Raw genomic sequence first — 20,487 nt, 5'->3', positions numbered from 1 at the left:
TGTGCATCTTCTGTGAATTAGGAATAAAGTTGATGAGAATAATCTTTAAGCACCTGTGCTGTGTGTTATCCTCAGAAAGCCTGAAGTTGAAGATCGAAAACTTGCCATTTCCTTAGCGTATGGAACTAAATAAAATAAAAAAACACGCAGCACAAACGTATACAGTCAAACCTCAATATCTCGAACCCCCGTTATCGAATTTTCAGTATCTTTAATTTCCCGGCCGTTTGTACTATTCTTCACGAGTATTTATTTCTCTATTACTCGAAATTCGGTAACACGAATTTTTCGGTTTCTCGAAGCAAACGTTTCCACCCTTGAAGCAAAAAATACTCTGTGACTCCAATTTACTACTACTAAAAAAATGTTTTCATTCCTCCCCTGAAGAGGGAAGCGGGCCTCTTAGAGGGTGACGCCATCTCGCAGGCCGGGAGATTTGTTCGGTGAAGGAGATTTTCGGAGAAGGTGAGGGGGTTGGCCGCCATGGCCTATACTAGGAACTGCCCTGGCTCCTCATGGAAGTTATTTTTTAAAATGTGTCTCAATTAGGATATTGATTTGGTGTGTTCATATATAGTACTAAAAGATGTACTGATAAAAGAATGTGTAACTCGGTGGTAAAATTTATCTAGCCCTCAGTTAAGAAAATGGAAATCTCCACGGAGTACCGGTATCACTTATTTTCGAATCATAATAGGAATATAAGTAATTATTTGAGTTAGGTCTTCCGTGTTCTGAGGTGATCCTCGCACTGTTAATTGAAAAATTCATTGACATGTTGAGACAGTTATTTATTTGTGAAGTTGTTATTTTCAGTGTCGACTCAGTAAATGTGAGGATGTTCTTGTCGAACAAAACAAAACATACCATTTTCTTATTAATGTCCACTTTTAACAATATAGTGTTATACATTTTGTACTTCGTGTATCCACGGACTGAAAACATTTGGTGTCTGAGTCATCAGTCCGTAGACTCGTTGGATGCAGCCTTCCATGCCACCCTATCCTGTGCTAACGTTTGATTTTTACGTAACTACTGCATCCTGCATTTGCTCTAATCTGCTTATCATATTCATACCTCGGTCTACCCTTACCGTTATTATTACTGCCTACACTTCCCTCGAAAACCAACTGAAGAAGTCCTGGCTGTCTTATGATGTGCCCTATCATTCTATCCCTTTCACTCGTCAAGTTTAGCCAAATCTATCTTTCCTCACCAAATCAATTCCGTATCTCTTAATTCGTGATTCGGTCTATCCATCTCACCTTCAGCATTCTGTAACACGACATTACAAAAGCGTCTATTCTCTTTCTTTCTGAACTAGTTCTCGTCCATAATTCACTTCCATACAATGCCACGCTCCAAACAAAATTCTTCAAAAACATATTTCTAATTCCTATATCATTGTTCGAAGTGGGTAAATTTCTTTCCTTTCCTTTCTTGCTTTTGCTAGTCTGCATATTATGTCCTCTTTACTTCTGCCATCGTTAGTTATTTTACTACCCAAGTAACATTATTCATCTACTTCCTTTAAGACTTAATTTCCTAAATTAATATTTCCTGAAACACCTGACTTCATTCGACTGCACTCCATTACTTTTCTTTTGTACTTATATATTTTCATCTTGTACTCCTTTCTCAAGACCGTGTCCATAACATTCACCAGTTTCCTCAGGTCTTCATCAGTCTCCAATAAAATAACAATATTATCAGCAAATCTCAGGATTTAGATTTCCTCTCCTTGGAATGTGATTCCCTTTCCAAAATTCCTCTTTGATTTCCTTTACCTCCTGTTCTATGTAAACACTGAACAAGAGGTGGAACAAACTGCAGCCTTGCCTCACTCAGATAAAATAACAATATTATCAGCAAATCTTAGCAGGGAGTGGGAAAAGCGGCGGTAGTTTTCACACTTGTCAGCACAGGCTTTCTTGGGAATAGGTGTAACAACATTCTGCGAAAATTAGATGGCACTTCACCTATATTACACATCATATACACTAGCAGGGCCTTTCAAACGCCCAAAATCTCACGCGTGCAAAATGAGGTGCAGAGTTCCTGTGCACAGTGCATCGGTCCGACTCGGTTCGGCTCGGACAAACGCTTCGTTTCTGGGCTACTCGGCTAAGCTCGACTCAGCTCGGCTCGCATTTGGAGTGCTACGGAGCAAGTGAGAAAGAGGAAGACAGGCGGAGCGAGCGAAACAAGCGCGGGGAAAGAGAGAAACAGCGCTATTGCTCCAAATCGAGGAGTGGGGGTCTGCACTCTGGTCAACCAAGCGAAGTCGGCTTTTGCACCGTGCACAGCGCAATGCACTGGTGCATGCACCCTGAGAGGCCCTGCACTAAATGGAATAACCTCGCCATGCTGGTTTTTCCTAAGGCTATATAGACAAGGTTTGTATAAACTATAATGTTATATAAACATTTATTTATATCAGAGTTCCAAGGTATGAAAGTCATCAGCTCCGTGTAGTTACTAGATGTAGGCCTACTTGATATTTCAGGAACAACGGTACCTGTATTGTAATCAATTAGAACTGTCGCTTTGTAGGGTAAAACTGAACATCTAAATTGGCACAAAGGCAGCCTAAATACCATCAGAACAAAATGACCGTACTTGGTAACTGAGGTCATTATCGCACGCTTCGTTCCAGAGGGTCCTGGGATCGATTTTGACCATCGTTAATGATTTTAGACGCATATAATTAATTTCTCTGTCTCAGTGACTGAGCGTTTCTTTCGAATTTTACTACTGGATAACGTCCCACTCACTAATTTTAAGGTTTACAGAGACACTGAGGTACCGAAATTTAGTTCCGTAGAAACATGTTTACGTCCTTTTAAATCTATTGACACGAGGCAGTCATATTTGAGCATTTTCAAGTACCATCGAACCGGTCAACTTGGGCTCAGAGGGCCAGCGTTCTAACGTTTGAACTACTCAGCCCAGAAACTAAGCGTTTCTATTTGTCTCAGTATAAGCCTCTTCACAAACACACAACGCACCACAGTACCAACCCTGTCAGCTTATATTGGGGAGAGAGTGGGTCGAACCTCACTGACGGCAACCCTGAAATTGGTTTTCCATGGTTTCCCACTTTCACACCCGGAAAATGCTGGCACTGTATTTTAATTAAGACCGCATCTGTTTCCTTCCTTCTCCTAGGCATTTCCTCTCCCATCGTCGCCATAAGACTTATATCTGTCAGTAGAAAGAAAAATTAAAACACCAAACACCACAGAAGCACGCAATAATCAACACATCCTTCCACGAAAGAGGCATCTGGCAGGGAGTGGGAAAAGTGGCAGAAAAATATTATTATTATTATTATTATTATTATTATTATTATTATTATTATTATTATTATTATTATTATTATTGAAATGAAATGGCATATGGCTTTTAGTGCCGGGACCGTCCGAGGACAAGTTCGGCTCGACAGGATAAGGTTTTTTGATTTGACTCCCGTAGGCGACCTGCGCGTCGTGATGGGGATGAAATTATTATGAAGACGACACAAACACGCCAGCAAAATTAACCAATGAAGGTTAAAATTCCAGACCCTGCCGGGAATCTAACCCAGGACCCATCTAACCATTTAGCCGTTATTATTATTATTAATTGCTGATAGATTGACGACTAACCAAGAGAACAAAGGAGAAATTCCTTAGCGCAGTTCACTTTCTGAAAAAGTATTCCCAGAAGCTTTAGGGAAGGTGCAGTTTAATACGCATTAATTTACAAACGGTAAAACATAATGGTACAAATCATTATCTGCATTCTTGGCAGATCCTGCTTCATTCACCGTCACCTGACTCTCTGGTTAGCTTGTTATTATGAAGCCCACATCCCACGGTCAGTGTTCCAACTCAGGAATTGGGGAAGTAATTTCACTGTCCATCGAGCCATATGTTCAGCTGCCACCACTCAAGTTTCTAGGTATATTGATCTAAACTGATTACGTCCAGAGCATAACGGCATATGGATGCAGAGGTCCTTTGAGCAGATTATTATAGAACTACAACGTGTCATGAAAGGAAAATTTAAGTGAATAGTGTGTTCAAAATTACGACAATATTTTTCTGAGCTGATACTTTAGGGTATCTATACTGCCGGTCAACGGTATGTATTTGCAATATTATTATTACATTGTTGTTTGATCTTTGTCAGTTTTCAACCTTTATAAATTTATTTTTTGTCAAACAAAGTAGATCCTTCGAAGTACGTAGCATACATAAACAAAACTCAGTTTGAACTCTTCAGTATTATTTAACAGGACTGTTTCCAATGTTCATAATTTAACTTTAATGTGAAAATAATGGAATATTACAAAAATGTAGTTCGATTCTATGCAAGAAAATAATTTTTACATCATCAGTATGAAGGCTCATTTCTAAAAACTGAGCAAATATGTACTGTACTCAGAACATATATATAAATATGTAAAATTTTAGTTACGGTCAATGATATTTTGTAAAGAATTGCTGTTTTTTTTTTTTGCTTGTTGCTTTACGTCGCACCGACACCGATAGGTCTTATGGTGACGACGGGATAGTCATAATACGATTAAACACTATTTGAACTAGGTTAGCAATTCTCGGCGTTGATATGGACTAAGCAACAAAACTCTAAATTTATGAATTCTATAATTTTAATTTTGTGTGATTATTTCTAGCCGGGTGCAGCCCTTGTAAGGCAGACCCTCCGATGAGGGTGGGAGGCATCTTCCATGTGTTGTTGTGGTGAAGGTTAGTGTCATGTGTGACGTGTGTGTTGCAGGGATGTCGGGGACAGCACAAACACCCAGCCCCCGAGCCATTGGAATTAACCAATGAAGGTTAAAATCCCCGACCCGGTCGGAAATCGAACCCGGGACCCTCTGAACCGAAGGCCAGTACGCTGACCATTCAGCCAACGAGTCGGATATGAATTCTATTATCATTGTCGGTGTGGTAAAGCTGTATAAAACATAAATGATCGGAACTTATATTCTCTATATCGTTTCGATAGGACTACTAACATGGGTAGTAAAAATTCATTTTTAGGCACATTCCTCTAAACTACCATTTAATCCAACGTGAATAAAATTATTTATTGCCTATACTGTAATACCTTATACCCAGACATTACATGCCGATTTTCATTGAATTCTGTTCACCTATTTTCTTGTGGTTCGGCGTTGATATGGACTTAGCAACAAAAATTGACTTTCATGAATATCTCAGTTATCACAGCCGGTATGGTAAAAATATGTGACATAAATGATCGGAAATTTGATTGTATATAACTTAAGTCATTATCGATAGTTTCATTAATGATACAAATATTTGAAAATAAAAATGTAGGCCTTCCTCAAAACTACCATTTCACTCAGCGTGAATAAAATTATTTATAGCCTAGACTGTAGTTCCTTACTCCCTAACTTTACATATCGATCTTCATTAAATTATCTTCAGTCTTTTACTCATGATACGCGTGATGCCTTTGCTGGCGGGACCTAGTGTTTCCAGTGCACTATGTCTTCTGGTATAGGCCAGAGCAATTTTGTTACTTTCATTGACAATATGAAAGTGACTGAGGTATGAGCGTTGATAGTAATACTATCCCTTATGCAGCCAGTCCCTGTTATGCATGGTGTGAAAATGTTGCTCATAGGTTTGGTTGGTGCATGCATTTCACTGGGCTTGGCAGACTGATATGTAATAGCTACGTCTGGCTCAGTGAGGAAAGCAACGGGAAACTACCTCATTCCTCATTTCCCTAGTACGCCTCTTCAATGATGCCTAGGCCACCTATGACAGCTGATGGCAGAGCTGTTGAGGATCCAACCAGCCTTACGGCTGAAGATTGAACATACATACGTGTACGTGCATATATACATACATACATACATACATACATACATACTTACATACATACATACATACATACATACATACATAAAGATAGACAGACAGACAGAGTGAAGGAAAATTTTAAAAAGTGCATTTTCTTGTTACTGTGGACACAACCAATACAGGGATGCCATTATTTTTACAGTCTGAGCAATGTACAGACAAAACTCTTTTTTCTAAATATAGAGATAATAGATAATTTGATTATTCGCCACGCCAATTACCTGATAATTCATACACACGCTGAATTGTAAGGCACTTTTAAAAACTTGCACTGCCTGATTGACTGTACCACCGAATGAGACCTTACGCTGCATGATCAAGCGAATAACTGAAAAGGACATTTGTGAGGGATTCCGAACTTCACGGGCGAGCTTCTATGTGCTTCCTAGCCGCAGGAAACTCCAGCAAATTCCGCTTCGCATGCATGTGCTTTTCCGGCCCGTCACCGAGCTAACCACTATGAGCTTGAAATGATCCACCTGTTCCAGTTTTGTATTTTCTCCCTGTAATTCATTCCTCCTAAGTTTCTTCCCAACTGAGATGACTGCAGTCTTGGAAATGCTAACCTTAATATCATACGGTACTTGTTCCATCTCTTTTTATACTCCAACGTATTAGATTACAGGCTTTCAGTATATTTTTGTTTCTTTTTTACTCTTTGCTTTTATGTCACACTGACCCAGATAGGTCTTATGGCGACGATGGGATAGAAAAGGCCTTAGGAATGGGAAGGAAACGGTCGTGGCTTAAATTAAGGTACAGGCCCAGCATTTGCCTGATGTGAAGATGGAAAACCACGAAAAACCATCTTCAGGGCTTCCCACAGTGGGGTTCTAACCCACTATTTCCCAGATGCAAGCTCTCAGTATAGTCTGCCGTTGCATAGGCCAAACTGGCCCCTACTTTAACACGCAACGAATCCCTCCCTGCTGTGTTATACGTTTTAGTAAATGATCGCCCGGCTCCATGGCTAAAGGGTTAACGTGCTGGTCTTTGGTCACAGGGGTCCAGGGTTCGATTCCAGGCAGGGTCGAGAATTGTAACCATAATTGGTTAATTTCGCTGGCACGAGGGTTGGGTGTACGTGTTGTCTTCATCATCATTTCATCCTCATTACGACGCGCAGGTCGCCTACGGGTGTCAAATCAAAAGACCTGCACCTGGTGAGTCGAACATGTCCTTGGACACTTCCGGCACTAAAAGCCATACGCCATTTCATTTCAGTAAAAGATCCACGTAACAGGTGGAAAATAATTGATTACAGCCTTTTAAGTTATAACCCCTGTAACAAACTTGAACCAAGAACTCATTCTACCATCGATTCTCACTGTGCTCCGATTGTTGTTATAAGTGCATTTTAATGCCTGTAATAACCTACCTCTTATCCTATAGGCTAATCCTTCTGTACGGCCAACATCCTTTCCCTTAGGACTGTTGTCATATTTCGTCTAAAGATCTACGTAACATAAACGTAAATGACTGTTCCTGACGTGGCATTTTTTAGCCATGTTCACTTTTTAAACTTTTAACGCGTTACTTGAGATGCCATATATCTTGAAGATAATATTAGTCAGCCAGCAATAGCTTCCCATTGACATAATACAGGCAATTAGTCACCGTTTTAACGGTACGGCGCTTCTAGTGGGACTAGCGGGCTGCAAACTTGTTAATTACTGCAATAAAATCGCAAATTGGAGAATTAGTATTAGTTATGTGTTTAGTTGGGATTATTGCAGGCCAAGTCGATGGATTCATTAACAAAAGCCTCCCCGGTTTTATTACTAATTACAACTTGAGCTCTTAATTCATCAAAACAATCCTGTTGTGTGTTTAACTAAACCGTTTAGAGATGCATTTGCAGTTTGAAGAACTGCTTGCCAGAATTACTTTAAATTAATTCTGAGGGATTCTAAACGACTGTTGTGGAACCGATGCATTTAATAACCTGATTAAATCACTAAACACGCACATATGAATCTGTTTAAGCGATCAGGTTTACTTCATCTGCTATAAACGCGAAAGCATATGATTAGCTCATTTTCTACGAAACGAGAACTAATTTATAGACATTACTGTCAGACACACATATACTTACCTTGTTTTCGCTTACAGCATTAGAAATTCTTTAAATCATACGATTCACATCATATTTCATGGATGCCCCGAAAGTGTAATGGATGGTAAGAAGTCCTCAAACCTTCCATTATAATGAAGAAATGTTTGCTCAGTTTGTTATGTGCATTTCAAATATCATTGTCAGTCTATCCGTGGTAAAGAAGTAGCGTACCTGTTCGCTATCCGAAGTCCGAGACTCAATTCCCAGCTCGTCCAAGGGTTGCTTTATCATGGACAGTGGTCTTGAACGGGGTTTGCTCAGCCTTGTGAGTCTAGCTGAAGCGTGGTCAGATTAAGAGAGGTGATGGATCCGGTCGCGAAAGCCAAGCGATATGAATGAATGTGTAGGCACGCTGACCACGCGTCACTCCACTGCCAAAAGGTCATCTGACTGGGCAGCAGTCGCTTTGAGAGAGAAAGGCCCTTAACGAGATATTGTGCCACAGGATTGTTTGTACATCTCATAAGTAAGAGTACCTAAACATGCCAATACGTTGCAAGTGCGGATAATACTTTAACTGATAGGTCATACTTTTTAGTTAGAAGAAGAATGTAGTCGTAAATATTTCCATTACGATTCAGAAATGTGTCGCAGAAACGATCCGAGTAGGCTATGATTTCTCCCTTCTCGGTTGCCACATGAACATTTTCTCCGAATATTATTTTCCTTTCTTCCTGTGACATAATTGTAATCATTGTCTGAATTTTTACCGCTTATTCTGCTGAACGAATCCAATGGTATTTTTCCACATCGTAAATTGTTCTTTGAATCCAGGCCTTTTTCAGTTCGTCTGTATTTTTACTTATTCACTTAAGACAAATGACAGAGCAGTACTTTATGTTTTTATTTGATTATTGTTTCAAGAGGACTAACATCTAGGTCATCGGACTAGTAGTTTGTGTGAAATAAGTTTCCTCATCTATATGTTATCCAGAAATAACTACACATTACATGTTCCACTCTAGAAGGACTGGTCCAAAACGTTTTACACAGAAGAATCTCACAATTACCGAGCGGGTTAGCGTGCATTCGGGAGATTGTGGATTTGAACCCCACCGTCGGCAGCCCTGAAGATTACCCATTTTCACAACAGGAAAATGGTGGGGCTGCATTTTAATAGTAAGGCTACAATGGCTTATTTTCATGTCCTAGCCCATTCCTACCCCATCTTCCTTGAACTAAATAGTTAATACGACGTTAAACCACTTGAAAAAAAAAATACAAAATCTCATAATTTATTTTTTAGTACAATAAGGACAGTGACCCCACGAAACCCATTTATAAGAATTGATTCTTCTTTTCTTCCCTAGAAATATTTTTACCCTTTCATGATCCTTCCGAATCTTCAAGTCTGCTCATTGCAGACAGTTGAAAATAGAACTTAGGTTCTCACTATAAGAATACAGCTATCTAATTGTTGTACGCCTATGTGTAGAAATATTTTTAAAGCGACACTCTGGAGATAGAAAGATACTTTTATCTAATGCATGGCTTTTCACGAAACTTTGTGGGAATGTCACCTACAAAAAAAGTAGAAAATTTCTTTCATTTACAATTAATAGTTTTCCCAAAAAAAATTTTTGAAATTTTTAATTCCAGGTTTCTCATGAAATTTGATTAACATCTTAATGCAGAATTCGTAATTAGGTAGATAATACCTCTTTTAAAAGCACTACGTATCGATTTTTTTGTGCATAATTGATATTAGGAGATACATCGTACTTAAATTTGTGTAATTTTTACGTTCTAAAATTTTTGACTTAAAAGTCTCCACTACTTGAAAGAATTCTGCAATCAAAAATTCCATAAGCAGGTTTCTTAATATAGCTGTGATACATATACCATAGAAATGTTGTTACATTTAGCAGAATATTATGGGAGAAAATGGGATTTAAATGTAAAATTACAATCGACGAACAAAGCATTATTACAGTGATAAATTGTTTGAATTCAGCGGAATAACTTCGTGACAAGAAGAAAGAAACACAATCCTTTCAATTTCAGTCATTAAAAAAAAATCACCACACTGATCAAAATACCGAATTTAATCTCCGGCGTGTCGCCTTAAATAGGCTTCAGGTAAGAGTCTAGTGCCAAAGACATAGATTAATAATAATCAAACATTTATGAAGATACTAGCTGAAGTACCCGTGCTTCACTACGGAATTCTACATTGTCTACAGAATTCTAGGTTAGGTAGTGTACACGTTGTGAGCAAGATTGTATTAAATTGCATAGCTCTTAACTTTTCCCTAGAAACGCGATGGGGAAGTCACCAAACGTCTTTTCGCATGTGAAGACTGGCTTAGGGAATTTTCATTGTAATGGTAGGCCCACTTGCCTACCATCAGTCCCAATCAGGTTGGAGAGTTTTCATTATAATGGCAGACTCTCACTCTCCACCTGCCTTTTTAAATCCTCAAAAAGATTGCCTTAGTGGTTTTCCCAACTGAAATGAACATAGGTTATTACAATGGTGTCAGTAGGAATGGCGCGATTGAAAGCAATGCTTTCATATGAAATACTCGATCAAATGAAAACCACATATTTTCTCCCTTTTAACGAACAGTGCTATGCCAGCAATCTAACAGTCCAAAGTTCCAGAGCTGGAATGGCCAAGCCGCAGACAGCCACGATCCGTGAACAATCTTGGTCTTTTTCGGTGGTGGGGGGTTGGGGAGGGGGTCGAATAGAGAAAAGTCCCAGGGCAAAAGCTATGTCCTTTTACTAATCTGTTTCCTAGGAGAACCCGATGAGTCGAAAAATCTCAATTCACTACACTGGCGGCGGAAAAATCTATCTGACCTGGAAGCAAATTTTCCTCCAAGCCAGAGGAGAAACCTCCTCTTCAATGCTAATTTGGAAGAAGCTTTTCTTAAGAAATGGCTCTTTTCAGGGTTGAATTTTGAGTTATTCAGTGAATTGTGGTGCTATAATTTGGAATAGGCCTAAATTTTAATTCTAGGCCATTGAGCCTCTGCCTTAAGTGTGCACACTGCTCTGCACTCAGAAAATGTATGAACCAGAGGAATGGCATGCTAAAGAAGAAAGTTTTCTAACTCCCCTGCCATTTCCCGCCAATATTCAGTCAGGTTGTTATACTCGGTACGCAGGAGTAATCCCATCTATCGGAGTTGAGTGGCAGCATAAGAGAAAAAGAACTTCATAACAAACAATGGTCAATGTAATGATATTGTTGATGCATGTTATGCGCTTTCGATATTGTGGGCGTTCACATTTAGTTTTCTTCCGACTCTGACATGCCACTCTTATCACAGTCGGTACGGTAAAACTGGGTAAAACATAAATGATCGGAAATTACATTTTCTATAACATTTGTTATGTAGTACTTCTCGTTAAGACCAATAATATAGGAGTTTAAAAAATAAATTTTAGACTCATTCCCCTATACTACAATTTTATCAAGGTTGAATAAAATTGTTGATAGCTTAGATTGTAGTTTCTTATTCCCGGACTCTATACACCGATTTTCATTAAATTATTTTAACCCATTTTCTCGTGGCTCAGCGTTGATATGGCCTTAGCAACAAAAATACAAATTCATGAATATCTGTGTCATCATAGCCGGTACGGTAAAAATGTATAAGACATAAATGATCGGAAATGTAATTCTATATCACTTTAGTTATGTAGTATTTATCGATAGGTCCACTAATAATATAAATATTTGAGAATTAAAAGGTAGGCCTTCCCCTAAACTACTATTTCCCTCAGCGTGAATAAAATGATCTATAGCCTAGATTGTAGTGGCTTTTCCCGCGAGTTCACATACCGATTTTCATCAAATTCTCTTCAGCCGTTTTCTAATAACAATGTTATTTGCTTTACGTCCTACTAACTACCTTTAAGGTTTTCAGAGACGCCGAGGTGCCGGAATTTAGTCCCGCAGGAGTTCTTTTTACGTGCCAGTAAATCTACCGACATGAGGCTGACGTATTTGAGCACCTTCAAATACCACCGGACTGAGCCAGGATCGAACCTGCCAAGTTGGGGTCAGAATGTCAGCGTCTCAACCGTCTGAGCCACTCAGCCCGGCAGCCGTTTTCTCGTGATGCATGTACATACATACATACACACAGACAGACAGACAGACAGACAGACAGACAGACAGACAGACAGACAGACAGACAGACAGATAGATAGACAGACAGAAATTACGGAAATGTAAAAAGTGCATTTCTTTGTTCCTGTGGACATGACCGATACAGAAATACCATTATTTTCAAATTCTGAGCAATATACAGACAAAACTCTTATTTTATACAATAGATTAGAACATTGTGGTCAACATCAAAATGTCTCTGCTAATAAAATGAAGTCGATTGTTTCTTGTTGTTGTTGATTGTCATGATGATGAGGTGGATGACGATGAGAATGATGACGATGTTTAGCTTTATTTAGATATTAAGGATATCTTGGGCATCATCTTAAGCATTTGGATGTGAATAGGGTTTTAATCCAACTTTCAGTCATTCTGGAAATAACTTAGTTTTTTAGTGTATTATTTTTCTAAGGCTTTCTCCACGCCTGCGTGGGAATGCGGGTACGAAATTTGTCACACATGTGGACTTGGCCCTCATTTACGGCTCAATGTCCTTCTGAATCCTATGTGGTATTTTCTGTGGTGGTTCCTACTGTAATCTGTCGTGAGTGTATGAAGAGGAGAGTATTGAAACGAACACACCAACAACCTTTCCCCGGAGAGAGGAATTAACAATACGCAATTAACATTTCCAACCCGGCCGGGAATCGAACCCGTAACCCTATGAACCGAAGACCTCGTCGCTAACCATTTGTCGCAGGAGCCCGACATTCTGTTGTATCCTACTTCTTATAAATAAAGTTAGTTTAGGGGAGGCTGATTTAGATATTCGAATTTACGTTCATTCACTAATGGGAACGACTCGTTATCCACATCGCATTTTATGAGGAAAAGGAACTGTATTTTAATTACTATACCCCTGTCAGAATGTATCTCACCCATAGGATAATCTTGAGTGGAAAAAGTCGGGATCACCAATCAATCCGATCACTATTGCTAAAAGTGCAGTAGTTGTAACTGCCCTCTTCACTATTATACTTCTTCTTGTTTTTCTTCCACTTCTTACTTACTTTTTACTCCAACCGTTAATCAACCAAATGCAGACAACTTCCATATTTTTCCACTACCACTGATTCTGAGTCACTTGTTACCAGCTGTTTTCTTCATGTCACCAGGAAATACTTAAGTTGTGTGTGAATTTGTATATGATGATGCTAGATTTAGAATGTTAAACTAGTAGTATTTCTTGTAATATTTTCTTTCCATGGATTTGTTTGTTATACTCTCGTTGTTGTAGTTGTTATTGTTGTTGTTGTTGTTGTTGTTGTTGGGGTGGTGGTGGTGGTGATGGTGGTGTTTGTTGGGTAATTATTTTTTAACTTTACTGTAAGTGACCATTGCCACCGAGATATTTCCCAATTGCGATGTATTTGTTAATATAATAATAATAATAATAATAATAATAATAATAATAATAATAATAATGCCGGGCTGAGTGGCTCAGACGGTTAAGGCGCCGGCCTTCTAACCCCAACTTGGCAGGTTCGATCCTGGCTCAGTCCGGTGGTATTTGAAGGTGCTCAAATACGACAGCCTCGTGTCGGTAGATTTACTGGCACGTAAAAGAACTCCTGCGGGACTAAATTCCGGCACCTCAGCGTCTCCGAAGACCGTAAAAGTAGTTAGTGGGAATTAAAGCAAATAACATTATTATTATTAAAATAATAATAATAATAATAATAATAATAATAATAATAATAATAATAATAGAATTCGAAGCACAGATCTCCCAACGATCAACTCTCCCATTTCTTCATGAGTATCGGACACACGAAATGGTTTGCATGTTCAATATCAGTGTTCGAAATAGTTGTGAAAAGCAAATGCTCTTGTGTCGTTTGAAGGTGCAGTTATGAATACCGCCATGGAAGTGTCACTACTGTATTACTGAACACAGAAACACGTGCAAGGTACCAAATACCAGGAAAGACTGGATAAAACTCTTGTCTGTGGTGACGTAAGCAAGTGAACGATGTCATCGCTTATGCACGCATTTGGACACACACATGAATAACACAGTTACATGTCACTAACTTTGCATAAATATGACTTTCAAATTACAGGACTATTTTCTCCTTTTTGAAGTGAAAAACAAAAAGTTTACTTCTTATATGTGAAGGAGTTCGGTAATTGGCCTTTAAACCGGAACTGCAAGAAGAGGAAGAATACTTGAACAGTGATTGGTACAGATCTTTTCCAGCGAAAGTAAGAGAGGAGATCAATTATGCCCTGCTCAGAAAACGTCCTAAATAACACTTTTAAATGCAAATAACATTGTTTACACAAAGGGCGTGGGTTCATAACCTTCCACTTGTGGGTTAGCTTCATGAATAAGCAACAGTGAGATATTGAGTTTTATTTCTACACAGCCTATCTGTCTGTTGCTTTACGGAAAATGTAGAAGAAACTCTTTGGTGTAATGTAGTTCTCTAAACATGGTGTCTCAAACCTTTTGGGTCAAACTGAAACAGGTGATAGTGGGTCCGGATGGGGAAACTATGGTCGAAAATGCATATTTATTGTTAATGGACGGCGTACACCGGATAACAACAACGTAACTCATAGTAATTGTTCAAAGTGACGACCGCCAGTCTCATTGCATGTATACCGAGCTCGATAGCTGCAGTCGCATAAGTGCGGCCAGTATCCAGTATTCGGGAGATAGTAGGTTCGAACCCCACTGTCGGTAGCCCTGAAGATGGTTTTCCGTGGTTTCCCATTTTCACACCAGGTAAATACTGGGGCTGTACCTTAATTAAGGCCACGGCCGCTCCCTTCCCACTCTTAGCCCTTCCCTCTCCCATCGCCGCCAAAAGACCTGTGTCGGTGCGACGTAAAACAACTAGCAAAAAATAGCATTGTATGTATTGCAACGACGCTAGCAGTTCTGATGCACTCTCGCAAAGATCCCGGGTGTCTGTTGTACACTGTAACAGGCAGCGAGATGTGCTGCCACAGTTCCTGGAGACTGTGCCCCTTGTTGTCCGGTGCACCAGACCACTTCGATGTTAATGTCCGCGAGCACCTGAGCAACGCGTATCCTCATCTTTGGTTTGGAAGGGAGGTCCTATCCCATGGCCAGCGCGATCGCCGGATCTAACACCTCTGGACTTTTTCCTCTGGGGTTACGTCAAGTCGTTAATGTATGAAACCCTCGTAGGAACAGATGAAGAACTGCTTGCTGGGGTACAAGCTGACTGTATTCTGGTACAACAGACACCAGGGATCTTTGAGAGAATGCTGCAGAACTTCATGCACCGTTGCCATGCATGCGTTGAGACTGGCGGTCGCCACTTTGGGCAATTACTATGAGCTACGTTGTTGTTATGCGAAGTACACTGTGTATGTCCATTACACAATAAATATGCATTTCCGACCATTGGTTTCCTTTCTCAGTATAATCGGTTGTGGACCCAATATCACCTGCTTCAATTTGCAAAGGTTTAAGAGACCCTGTATATGAGACTTACTAGAAATGTTACAGAGAGTTCAACCTAGCAAATATTTAAAAATATGTGAACAAATTAGCCTCCGCAGCCTAAGGGTTAATGCTACTAGCTGCCCGGGTTCAGTTCATGATACTGCCAGGAAATTTAAGATTGGCAGGAGGCCTGGCATGTGGTTACAATCAAAAACGCAGCTCACCTCCGTTTCGGGTGTGCCTGAAAAGGACTGCACGACCTCTGGATGAGGACACAGTTTTACTATAATAATAATAATAATAATAATAATAATAATAATAATAATAATAATAATAATAATAATAATAATAATAATAATAATAATAATAATATGGGCCCAACAACCGTGTACAGGGATTTTCATTTGACACCATTTAGGCTACCAACATGTCAAGCTCGACGTTTCGTTTTATTCCACCAGATGGAAGAGAAACCGGATCACTGTTGGGCGATCTCCGGCTTTTAATTAATTTTGTCAGGCAAACATCAAATGTGACGTCAGAGATCGTTTACATGTCAACATCGTACGGCGTGGATGGTTGAATGGAATTCTTGACTCTCTTCATAAATCCGAGTACCAATACCCAGTGTGAACCTATATTCTTGGGAACCAGAGGCCGACGCTCTATCAATAATCGACGTAAGAATCTACAACTAGGTTATTAATAGTGTAGGGCCTGCATTGAGTACGGTCACAAGTTTTAAAATTCATTCAAGCAATCCAGTTATCTCTATGTGTGGGGGGGGGGGAGATGATAAAGATTTTGTTTTTCATCTTAATAAAGCAATCACCACCACCTATCTTTATTTATTACATGTAAAATCTTATAATAAACTGAATTATTAATTTATTATTATAATTAAATTGGTGATAGAATTGGTGTCATAATTAACATTGAAATTACATCAGTTTCCAGTTACTTAAATTGTATATTTTTCGTTTAACAGAAGATGTTGGTATCTTGGAAATAATGCAGAGTAATACTAGTAATATGTATTTTGAATTCTCGACGTAATTGCAATGCAGTGTATAAAATATAGAAGTATAGCCATTCGCATAAAACTTTCAGATAGCCGGGCTGAGTGGCTCAGACGGTTGAGACGATGGTCTTCTAAACCCAAATAGGCTGACTGTAAGAATGACAGGGAACGATAAAGACATGGGGGGGGGGGGGAAGATGATAACGATTTTTTTTCATCTTAATAAAGCAATCACCGCCACCTATCTTTATTTATTACATGTAAAACCTTATAATAAACTGAATTATTAATTTATTATTGTTGTTGTTTGAGTCATCAGTCCATAGACTGGTTTGATGCAGCTTCGATGCCACCCTATCCTGTGCTAACCTTTTCATTTCTACGTAACTATTGCATCCTACATCTGCTCTAATCTGTTTGTCATATTCATACCTTGGTCTACCCCTACCGTTCTTACCACCTACACTTCTAAAACCAACTGAACAAGTCCTGGGTGTCTTAAGATGTGTCCTATCATTCTATCTCTTCTTCTCGTCAAATTTAGCCAAATCGATCTCCTCTCACCAATTCGATTCAGTATCTCTTCATTCGTGATTCGATCTATCCATCTCACCTTCAGCATTCTTCTGTAACACCACATTTCAAAAGCTTCTATTCTCTTTCTTTCTGAGCTAGTTATCGTCCATGTTTCACTTCCATACAATGCCACGCTCCACACAAAAGTCTTCAAAAACATCTTTCTAATTCCGATATCAATGTTTGAAGTGAGCAAATTTATTTTCTTAAGAAAGCTCTTCCTTGCTTGTGCTAGTCTGCATTTTATGTCCTCCTTACTTCTGCCATCGTTGGTTATTTTACTACCCAAGTAACAATATTCATCTACTTCCTTTAATACTTCGTTTCCTAATCTAATATTTCCTACATCACCTGCCTTCGTTCGACTGCACTCCATTACCTTTGTTTTGGACTTATTTATTTTCATCTTGTACTCCTTACCTAAGACTTCATCCATACCATTCAGCAACTTCTCGAGACCTTCTGCAGTCTCAGATAAAATAACAATATCATCGGCAAATCTCAAGGTTTTGATTTCCTCTCCTTGGACTGTGATATTATTATTATAATTAAATTGGTGATAAAATTGGTGTCATAATTAACATTGAAATTACATCAGTTTCCAGTTACTTAAGTTGTATATTTTTCGTTTAACAGAAGATGTTGGTATCTTGGAAATAATGCAGAGTAATACTAGTAATATGTATTTTGAATTCTCGACGTAATTGCAATGCAGTGTATAAAATATAGAAGTATAGCCATTCGCATAAAACTTTCAGATAGCCGGGCTGAGTGGCTCAGACGGTTGAGAATGTGGTCTTCTAAACCCAAATAGGCAGGTTCGAACTTGGTTCAGTCCGGTGGTATTTAAAGGTGCTCAAATACGTCAGCGTATTGTTGGTACATTTACTGGCACGTAAAAGAACTCCTGTGGGGTAAAATTCCGGCACCTCGGCGTCTCCGAAAACCGTGGAGGAGTAGTTAGTGGGATGTAAAAACAATAACATTTTAAAACTTTCAGATAAAGATATTATAAGGTCCATCTCGATTGCTGTAGTTGGCTGTTGACGAATTTGTTAGAGTAGGCCTACTGACTTTTAAGGGTCCGAAGTTAGATTTCGGACAGCAGTGAGGCAACTCGGCGCCTCCTCAATCATTCTCTCGTCGACTCAGTCAATTGTAAAGATTAATATTCTTAAGGCATAAGTTGATCGAGCAGGGATAGTTACGTGAAGCAAAGACGGCCTTTGTTAAGAAAAGAAATTTGCTCACTTCAAACATTGATATAGGAATTAGAAAAATGTTATTGAAGACTTTCTTTTTGGAGCGTAGGATTGTATGGAAGTGAAACATGGACGATAACTCGCCCAAAAAGAGAGAGAATAAAAACTTTTGAAATGTGGTATTACAGAATGATGCTGAACGTGAGATAGATAGATCGACTCACGAATGACGGGATAATGAATCGAATTGGTGAGAGGAGATCGTTGGGGCTGAATTTGACGAGAAGGTGAGATAGAATGACAGGACACATCCTAAGACACCCAGGACTTGTGCACCAGGGAAGTGTAGGCGGTAGCAAAGGTAGGGGTAGACCAAGCTATGAATATGGCAAGCAGATTAGAGCAGATGTAAGATGCAGCAGTGATGTAGAAATGAAAATACTAGCATAGTATAGGGTGGCATGGAGAGCTGCATCAAACCAGTCTATGGACTGATGACTCAACAATATTATTATTATTATTATTATTATTATTATTATTATTATTATTATTATTATTATTATTATTAGCTTATGATACAGTACACAAAATAACATTCATTAACAGTAAGCACTAACACACATGTACATTATGGGTACAACATATACACACTGTAACAGCTGAAACAATCATGCAAGGAAAAGGGTGTTCAAATATTTAGATTTAAGTTTTCTAGGCTTCGTATGGCCTCAGTAGAAGTAGAAGTCCTGTGTTGAATGCTGAAGGTGAGATGGAGAAATGGGATCACCATGTATAGAAAATTAATTTAAAGGTTAATGTGAGAACGATCTGCCGACATTTCTTCAGGAGAAAAAGGTTGGGAGAGTATATCTTTAGACAGCTATGACTTCATCAGATGATATTTGAGGCAGGAGATAAGAAGTAAGAATGACAGGGAACGATAAAGACATGGATATAACAAACAGATTAGAGTTGATGCAGGAAACAATAGTCACGTAGATAGGAAGAACTTAGCAAAGGATAGGAAGGCATGGAAGGCCGCAACAAACCAATCTGTAGACTACAAGTACATCTAAACACTCTCTCAAGCAATATTTTTCTGAAATATAGAACTACAAATGACATATTCATCATTATCATCATCATCATCATCGTCGTCAGACAGAATCCAACAGACTAAAGGAAGAGAAATATCTTATTCAATTCAACGTTAACTGAAATTAATTTACAGGGAGGAATATAATACGTAGCTTTGTTAAGTGCATATTGCTATATATATTATTGTTATTAGTACTACCAAATGTACCCGCCTTTCGCTGCGGTATTCTACATTGTATCGGATATCGAAGTAAATTCTGTACATACAGTGAATAAGAATGCTTTAAATTGGATGTCCCTTACCGTTATCTAGAAACAGCAGGGGGAGTTTCCAACACGATGTTTCCAATGTAAAGTGTGAGTTGCGGAGTTGTGATGATAACGACAGGCTCACTTGCCTCCGCCTACTGACATTCACAATCGGGTAGGGAAGTATTCACTATAATGGCAGGCCCCTTTTCTTAACATCAGTCACACCGAGTTGGTGAGTTCCCTTTATAATAGCTACCCACTATGCCTAATGCCGGTCACAGTTTAGATGGGTAAATTTGTTTGTAATGGTGGGCACACTTGCCTACTCCCAAACACAATCGGTTAGGGGAGTTTTGAATAAAATTGCATGCTCCCTTGTCTTCGGCCAGTCAAATCGAGAAAGGAACTATTCATTACAATGGTAGTTCCTCCTTAATAATGCTAGTTACACATGAGTTGGAGAAGGACCCCAATCATATTGCCAGTGGAGAGTAATGATTACAATAGTAGACGCCTTCCTGCTGAGAGTCGCTATCGATTTGTAAAATACTAATTATAATGGCAGACACACTCTTTCTACATGTCTACAAATCGACTGCAATGAATATATACAGATCGACATACGTAGTGTATGCATGTTTACAATATTGAAAACTTTCATTTACAGATTAAACGCTGCTAAAAGATACGGCATATCGACAAACGGATTGTACCATAAGACGCCTCATTTAGCGGTCTAAATGGCTGGTCTTATGATATTTATTCCTATCTCATCTAT

This window comes from Anabrus simplex, chromosome 1 (assembly GCF_040414725.1).
Source record: "Anabrus simplex isolate iqAnaSimp1 chromosome 1, ASM4041472v1, whole genome shotgun sequence".
Lineage (NCBI taxonomy): Eukaryota > Metazoa > Arthropoda > Insecta > Orthoptera > Tettigoniidae > Anabrus > Anabrus simplex.
The sequence above is the reverse complement of the archived record's forward strand: the minus strand, read 5'-3'. Positions refer to the sequence as shown.